Source organism: Macrobrachium rosenbergii, chromosome 22, assembly GCF_040412425.1.
Source record: "Macrobrachium rosenbergii isolate ZJJX-2024 chromosome 22, ASM4041242v1, whole genome shotgun sequence".
In the NCBI taxonomy this organism is placed as follows: Eukaryota; Metazoa; Arthropoda; class Malacostraca; order Decapoda; family Palaemonidae; genus Macrobrachium; species Macrobrachium rosenbergii.
Window position 1 is genome coordinate 47,811,155 of NC_089762.1, and position 7,236 is coordinate 47,818,390.

Genomic DNA, 7,236 nt, shown 5'->3' on the forward strand with positions numbered 1-7,236 from the left:
TCCACGAGACTCATTAACTAACACACGCAGAGTGTCTGGTTACACATTGCCTTTACTTGCAGGAATGGAGCGCGAAGTTGCAACTTGCCCTAATCAGTTTCAACGTGCTTCATTGTGTCTGTTGCACGCTGGCTGGGTCCAAACAGAGGAATCAACTTGTCGAAAGCGATACTCGTAGTGAATATTTTGACGGATCAAGTGATGAAAAGGCTTGTGATTCGGAAGAGGATTCAAAATTTTGACTGTACGAAAGGAAAATGGTTCGTCCAGACGAATCAACTACTGGAAAGTGATAGTCGTAGTGAATATTATGACGAATCAAGTGATGAAAAAGCTTGTGATTCAGAAGAGGATTCAAAATTTTGACTGCACGAAAGGAAAAATGATTCGTCCAAAACTTGTCGCGGAAACCGATTCTCGTAGTGAATATTTTGACGAATCATGTGATGGAAAAGCTTGTAAATCAGAAAAGGCTCTCTCTCTCTCTCTCTCTCTCTCTCTCTCTCTCTCTCTCTCTCTCTCTCTCTCTCTCTCTCTCTAAAACCCTTTGTTGGCAATCAGACCGTCATTCGATGGAATAACAACCAGTTGAAAATACGATGAAAAGATGCATTGCTATAGTGGCCAATCTTATATCTTTCACTAGATGAATATAATTATATTATAGAGAATAAGAACCTATATATAAAACGCGTATATATATATATATATATATATATATATATATATATATATAAATATATATATATAAAGTATATGTATATACATATGATATATATATATATATATATATATATATATATATATATATATATATATATATATATATATATATATATATATATATATATATATATATATTTGCAAAAAAAACGACCGTCACAACCAACCCTTCGTTAATTTGTGCGTGGAAAACCTTTAGCGAAAGGAAACTGCTTTGTAGTGGTTAAGCACCTCCTAAAATGAAGTAATTGAAAGGGTCTTCATCGTCACAACCCTTCGTTAATTTGTGCGTGGAAAGCCTTTAGCGAAAGGAAACAGCTATTTAGTCGTTAAACACCACCTCAAATGAAGTAATTGAAAGTGTCTTCATCGTCCTTGGCTGGGAATTTCTTTCTTCTTTCCGTAAAACTAGGTAATGGTTCAGTTGTACGTGAAGTGTCGAGGCAATCACTTGTTTTAAGTTCGTTGGTCGCTGTGGTTCTTGTGGCCTGAGGTTCGTTCGTCGAGTTGCGGCTGTCCACATCGCATTTTAGTTTTTGTGTACGTGTAGGAAGACTCGTCGGCTGCTGACGTGAAGGTAACGTAATTACGAGTTTGACATTATTCTTTGTCAAAATTATCTTTGTCGAATGTTATAATTTTAAAGATTTGTTGAACGACTCAGAGTAGTTTGTCAAGCTTTACATTTTAAGATTTTATGTCGAACAATTCGAGTATTCTTATCGTCATTATTCATTAGATGTGCTCTGTTATTATGGGACAGATTTCCAGGGACCATTGACATGAAATTCAAGCTTCCAAAGAATTTGGTCTTCATTTGGAATGACAGAAGATGATTCGAAATGCAGAGAGAAGAGATCAGTTATTAGACATAATAAACGAACAAACTTAACAGTTTAAAATATAAATTATTAAACGTTCAAGGGGAATTGTTTTAAGGTAGTTACCTATCGCATCTTCGCTTAAACTTATTTACAAAATCCTTACTTACCTCATGGTCATTTTAATTAATGCTGTTTATATCTTCCCAGCTAATCTTATGGCTTCTTTAATTAATGTTTTTTTATATATTTACAGATTCGACGTGAAGTTAACGAGAATTTCCCAACTACGAAGAGGAATTTGGTAAAGTATATCAGTCGTCATTGCAAATGGTGAGTTTTGAGTCTGTTACTTATTTTAACTACAATAACTCTGCAAGCTAATCCTCCCCCCATCAGGGCGGGGCCCCTGATGTGGGGAGGATGTTCCTTCTGACATGCGGTATAATTACCGTATGTCAGAAGGGGGCTTGCGTTTTTTTTTTTTTTCAGGTTATGTTTTATTTAATTACTTCTTATAATGCTTTTGTTTTAATGTACTTTTATTTAAACATTTAAAGAATCGTTGTTTGTTTTTATAGATTTTGAATAACCTAATTCTTTTCAGTTTGGAATTTTCAGAGTAATACAGTTTGGAATTTTTAAGAGTAATATTCTAAAGTTATGGATTTTGCATCTTATCTGAATTTTTATGTTAACAGATTAAATCTTATTAAAACATTGTTAGGCAGTTAGGCGAATAAATTTCTAAGTTATGCGTTTTACTTTTTATCTGTATTAGTTTATTTTTAATTACTGAATTTTTGTAAGTATTGTTAGGCAGTTAGGCTGAAAATCTGTTATGGAACGCTCGTCTGTTACCATATTTGTTTTGCAGGGTGCTGTGAAACATCTGTGTGACAATTTCTGCTGTCCAAGAAATGGTCAGTCATTTAATATTCTTGACTTACTGAGATGGAGATGTGAAATTTGACAAGTGTTAAATTTGACGAAAACGTTTTTAGCCCAAAACTCAACCGGTGACCTTATCTTGAAGAAACCGTGGTCATATTCCATCGTCGAAAGCTTGGATCATTGAAGCCAGGTGATTGAAAAACCTCCATCGTTGTGCAAACTGGATGGTGGTATTTTTTAATAAAATTAAGTTTATGAATTGGGTATGAAATTTAATTAAAACCTAAAACATTACTGGTAACCTTATCTTGAAAATTAAAGTTTAATGATGCTGGTAATCTAATTTCTCATTATGCCTTACAGTTAAGCTCCTTATACGTATTAGCGTTTGTAAAGCAGCTGCCATATTACTGCAGTGGAAATTCGGTTAAAGCATGAGAAATTATCCTAATGTTAAGGTAATTGCTTATGAATACTGGAGGTTAGCACAAACTTGAATATGAATTATTTTTGCACACTGTTGCCAAGAGAGGTTAACTGTGAAGTGTAAAATTGGTTTCTGGTACAGAGAACGTTTTGTCAAAAACTTAAATGTTAAACTCTTAACTGATTGTTAAAATTGTTAAATTATCCAGGCTGCTGTCTAGACTACCTTGTTCCTAGTCACACCAGAGAACATACAGTTCCGTTAGATACGGAACTTAGTAAATAAGTACATGCATTTTATAGGTAGCGAAGCCTTAAATAATTTTTGATGAACACGCTTAGTTTTTGAATTAATGGAATGATAGCATGTTGGCCTTGCTGAAAATCTTTTACTATCTGAAAATCTCTCTCTCTCTCTCTCTCTCTCTCTCTCTCTCTCTCTCTCTCTCTCTTGGAAAGCAGGGTACTGTGTATTCAGTGTGATGGGGAAGCCTAAAAAAAAAAAAAAACGTAATTTAGCCGGTAAGTGAGTCAACTTTAAGCTGAGGGATGTTCTCGATTTGTTGTTTTGTTGTGGGGAGACTGGCAGTCTGAGACTGAGACTGGCAGTCTGAGACTGAGACTGGCAGTCTGAGACTGAGACTGGCAGTCTGAGACTGAGACTGGCAGTCTGAGACTGAGACTGGCAGTCTGAGACTGAGACTGGCAGTCTGAGGTCTGATACAAGTGTGTATTGCAAATCATGATAATGCATGAGGGTCCAGTCAATGTTCATGTTCCCCCACTGAAAATTATGGTAGTTAGTACTGTAATGTATTGTTTTATGCAAAACACTCAGAGTTATATACGTTTTAATGTCTCGTTTAACGAAGGTACTGTGTAGATTTAATCAGCTTTTGCAGATGAAATGTAGGAAATATGGTACGATACACATCCAGTTGCCTATATATTAAAACCTATTGTTGAAACGCCAAAAGCCAAATGGTATGTTTATGGAATTTTATCCCTCAGACTTTGTCAATGTTTTACTAGTAGCTACCTAAGCCTCACTTAAAAAGCGGGTCTCCCCTTAGCGGGGTTAGTGCGATTAATGTACCTCATGCGGTGCACTGCAGGCATTCCTTAAGGGTCTTTGCAGCGTCCCCTCGGCCCCTGTCTGCAACCCCTTTTGTTCCTTTTACTGTACCTTCCTTTCATATTCTCTTTCTTCCTTCTTGTTATCCACCCTCTCCTAACAATGATTTTATAGTGCAACTGCTTTGAGGTTTTCCTCCTGTTACACCTTTCAAACCTTTTACTGTCAGTTTCCGTTTCAGCTCAGAATGACCTCGTAGGTTCCAGTTGTTGGCCTTTGGCCTAAATTCTATATTCAGTTCAATTCAATTAAAAAAATGGCGCTAAAAGTAGTAATTATTATTAAGGACATTTATCTCTCTGACACTGACATAAAACAGTGTGTAGGTCAGTTGAATGTCATGAAAAGAGATTACAGTAATCCCCTTATCGTCAGTGATTCTAAATCCGGGGATTTAAATGACCATCGACGCATATCGAAATCATGCAACCAGTAGCTTCACATAAAAGATGAAAATCCCCGTCAACAAAGTTCAGTGAAATATAAAAGCATCAGATCTCTTACCTTTGATCCTAAAAGACAGTCGTCTGTTCGTAGGTGTGGCTTAATTTTCATGAAAACATTCGACGTTCTAGAATAGATATCAGGATTAAAAGACTGAGTTAAAGGAAAATGTTTTTGATATTTTCTTAATTTAATTTTTGATGTGGTAAAAGTGAACGGAAAACGAGGCAGGATCTTTTGGAAAACGGGAATACAAGGAGGAATGATGGATATCGCTGTTATAAATGCTTTCTTTTATATAAGGCAAAACATGACGAATGTTCAAGATAGACTTTGAGGCTTACGAGTGTTTTACTAAACATTAAAACCCACCCGCAGGGATGGTTGGTAGCGTCAGTACACCTCACGTGGTGCACTGTAGGCATTACTTAAGGGTCCTTGCAGCGTTCCTTCGGCCCTTGGCTGCAAACTTCTTTTACTGTACCTCCGTTCATATAGTGAAGTGTGAGTTTGGTTAAAAGTGATTTGATCAGTAAAGTTTCGTAATATATTTATTTTCTAGTGTCCGAGTATCACTGAAATGATACTTAACCCTGAGTTATATCTTGAGTCATAACTTACGTCATATTTCGGTGAAATAAGGACCATCCTTTTGGAATGGAATGGAATATAGAGTTTAGGCCGAAGGCCAAGCACTGGGACCTATGAGGTCATTCATCGATGAAAAGGAACTTCAGAGTGGGTAGGTTTGAAAGGTGTAACAGGAAGAAAACCTCAAAGAAGTTGCACTATGAATCAATTGTTAGGAGAAGGATGGATAGCAAGATGGAAGAAAGACAATATGAATGGAGGTACAGTAAAATGAACGAAAGGGGTTGCAGCTAGAGGCCGAAGGGACGCCGCAAAGAACCTTCAGTAATGCCTACAGTGCACCGCATGAGGTGCACTGACGGCACTACCTCGCCCCCTACGGGGGGATCCTTTTGAAATGAATTTTGTGTTTCAGTGTCTCAGAATTTAATGGTTTTTCTTTTGTTTTTATTCTCAGGCTGAACGTTTAACCACGGCTGGTCTGCTTTGCTGTGACGTGGGCAAAAATACCCAAGGCAAACCAAGTGTGTTGTTTTGAGGATACCACGACAATTAAGGTCAGTGTCGTCATTTGTTTGTCGTATGATTAATGACAATATTCATTTCACCCTCGCCATGACTCCTTAAACCAAAAATTGAGAAATTCGTTTGTAAATTAGGGTCTTCGTCAATGTTCATCTGAATTTCACAAGGAGAAGCTGTCAGGTCCCAAATCCTTCTCCAGAAGCCACTTCCAATTAAATACTTGGCACGTTATTAGCTCCATTGTGAGTGTCTTGACCGCGCGCACCGTCTAATATATTAGTTGAGGGTAGAGTTCGATAATGATTTAAATTGATTTTTTGGCAATGCTATAGCAATACGTCAGTTTACATGTCGAAGTAACATCATGTTAGCTTCCTTTTATATCATTATTTAGAGAAGGCTTATGACACTACATTAAGGCTTTGCATCTTGAAAAACATCTTATGATTGTGAGTTAAATACATCATGTCAGCATCAATTTTTTTAAAATTTTTAGTTAGAGAAGGCTTATGTAACTACATAAAGATGGTGGCCGGTAATAAAGTCATAGGAAGAAAAGTCACGATTTTGTCTAGGAAAAAAGTCACAGGAAAGAAAGTCACATTAATTCATGGTGGTCGGCAATGAAGTCACAGGGAAAAATTCACAACATTTCTTGGGGGTCGTTACCATTATGATATTTACAGTCTTTTGTTTATGTTCATACGGAAATCCCCAACGGGCTTGTCCTAAACACGCCGCAAAGGTGGATACATACCGGGTTAAAACCCGTAGGGGTCACTATCCAAGAAAGATTATCGTGACTTTTTTACTGTGACTTTTTACCTGACTTTTTTTACCTGGCCTCCATAAAGATACAGTACAGTGAAACCCTCCCAGATCATTTGTTACAAGGACAAACTCATTACTTTTTTATAAAAGCCATTTGCAAGCATGGAAGGTCTCAAGTTTAAGTAGGGCCACCGTCAACATTTATGAGATATCAAGAAGAAGAAAACAAATACTTCATAGGTACGTTAGTTGCTGATGACCTTTCCTTGCGTCACTTTGCTTACTGCATTTTGGGCAATAAGGCAATTGAGGCTTCGAGGTTTGGACGCTGCTAGGACCTAATCTCTTTCTCCTTTATATATAATCCCACGTTTCATTAAAATTACCTTTGAAATACTCCTGGTATGACTTTCAAAACTGATTAGATTTTATGTCCGATTTTGATGAAATTTCATAATTTATCTTAATTATCCTTCTGGCATTCAGAGGAAAGAGCCCATTGGAAGTAGCACCGAATGCATTGTTTTTTTCGATTTTTATAAAAATTTATCTTTTTGATACTTAGAGGAAAGATCCCATTGCAAGCAACAGTGAATGCATTGCTTTTTTTCGATTTTTATAAAAATTTATCTTTTTGATACTTAGAGGAAAGATCCCATTGCAAGCAGCAGTGAATGTATTGCTTTTACAATTTTTATAAAAATTTATCTTTTGATACTTTCCCATTGCATGAAATTGCTTTTCCAATTTTTATAAAACTTCACTTGTCTTTTTGATACTTAGAGGAAAGATCCCATTGCGAGCAGAAGCGAATGCATTGCTTTGTAATCAAGAAATCAAAATAATCCCAAACTTACTCAATTACTCGGCAGCATTTGGATTGCAAGCAGCAACGATTGCATTGCT

The 7,236-nt window shown here is 36.5% G+C and overlaps 1 long non-coding RNA gene across 1 annotated transcript; it reads left to right on the forward strand.

Moving 5' to 3' along the window:
- Positions 1 to 1,136: 1,136 nt before the first annotated feature.
- Positions 1,137 to 2,698, forward strand: LOC136850409 (uncharacterized). The gene is made up of 3 exons (XR_010856631.1): positions 1,137 to 1,300; positions 1,801 to 1,877; positions 2,422 to 2,698. It is a non-coding gene; the product is annotated as an uncharacterized lncRNA (long non-coding RNA).
- Positions 2,699 to 7,236: the final 4,538 nt, after the last annotated feature.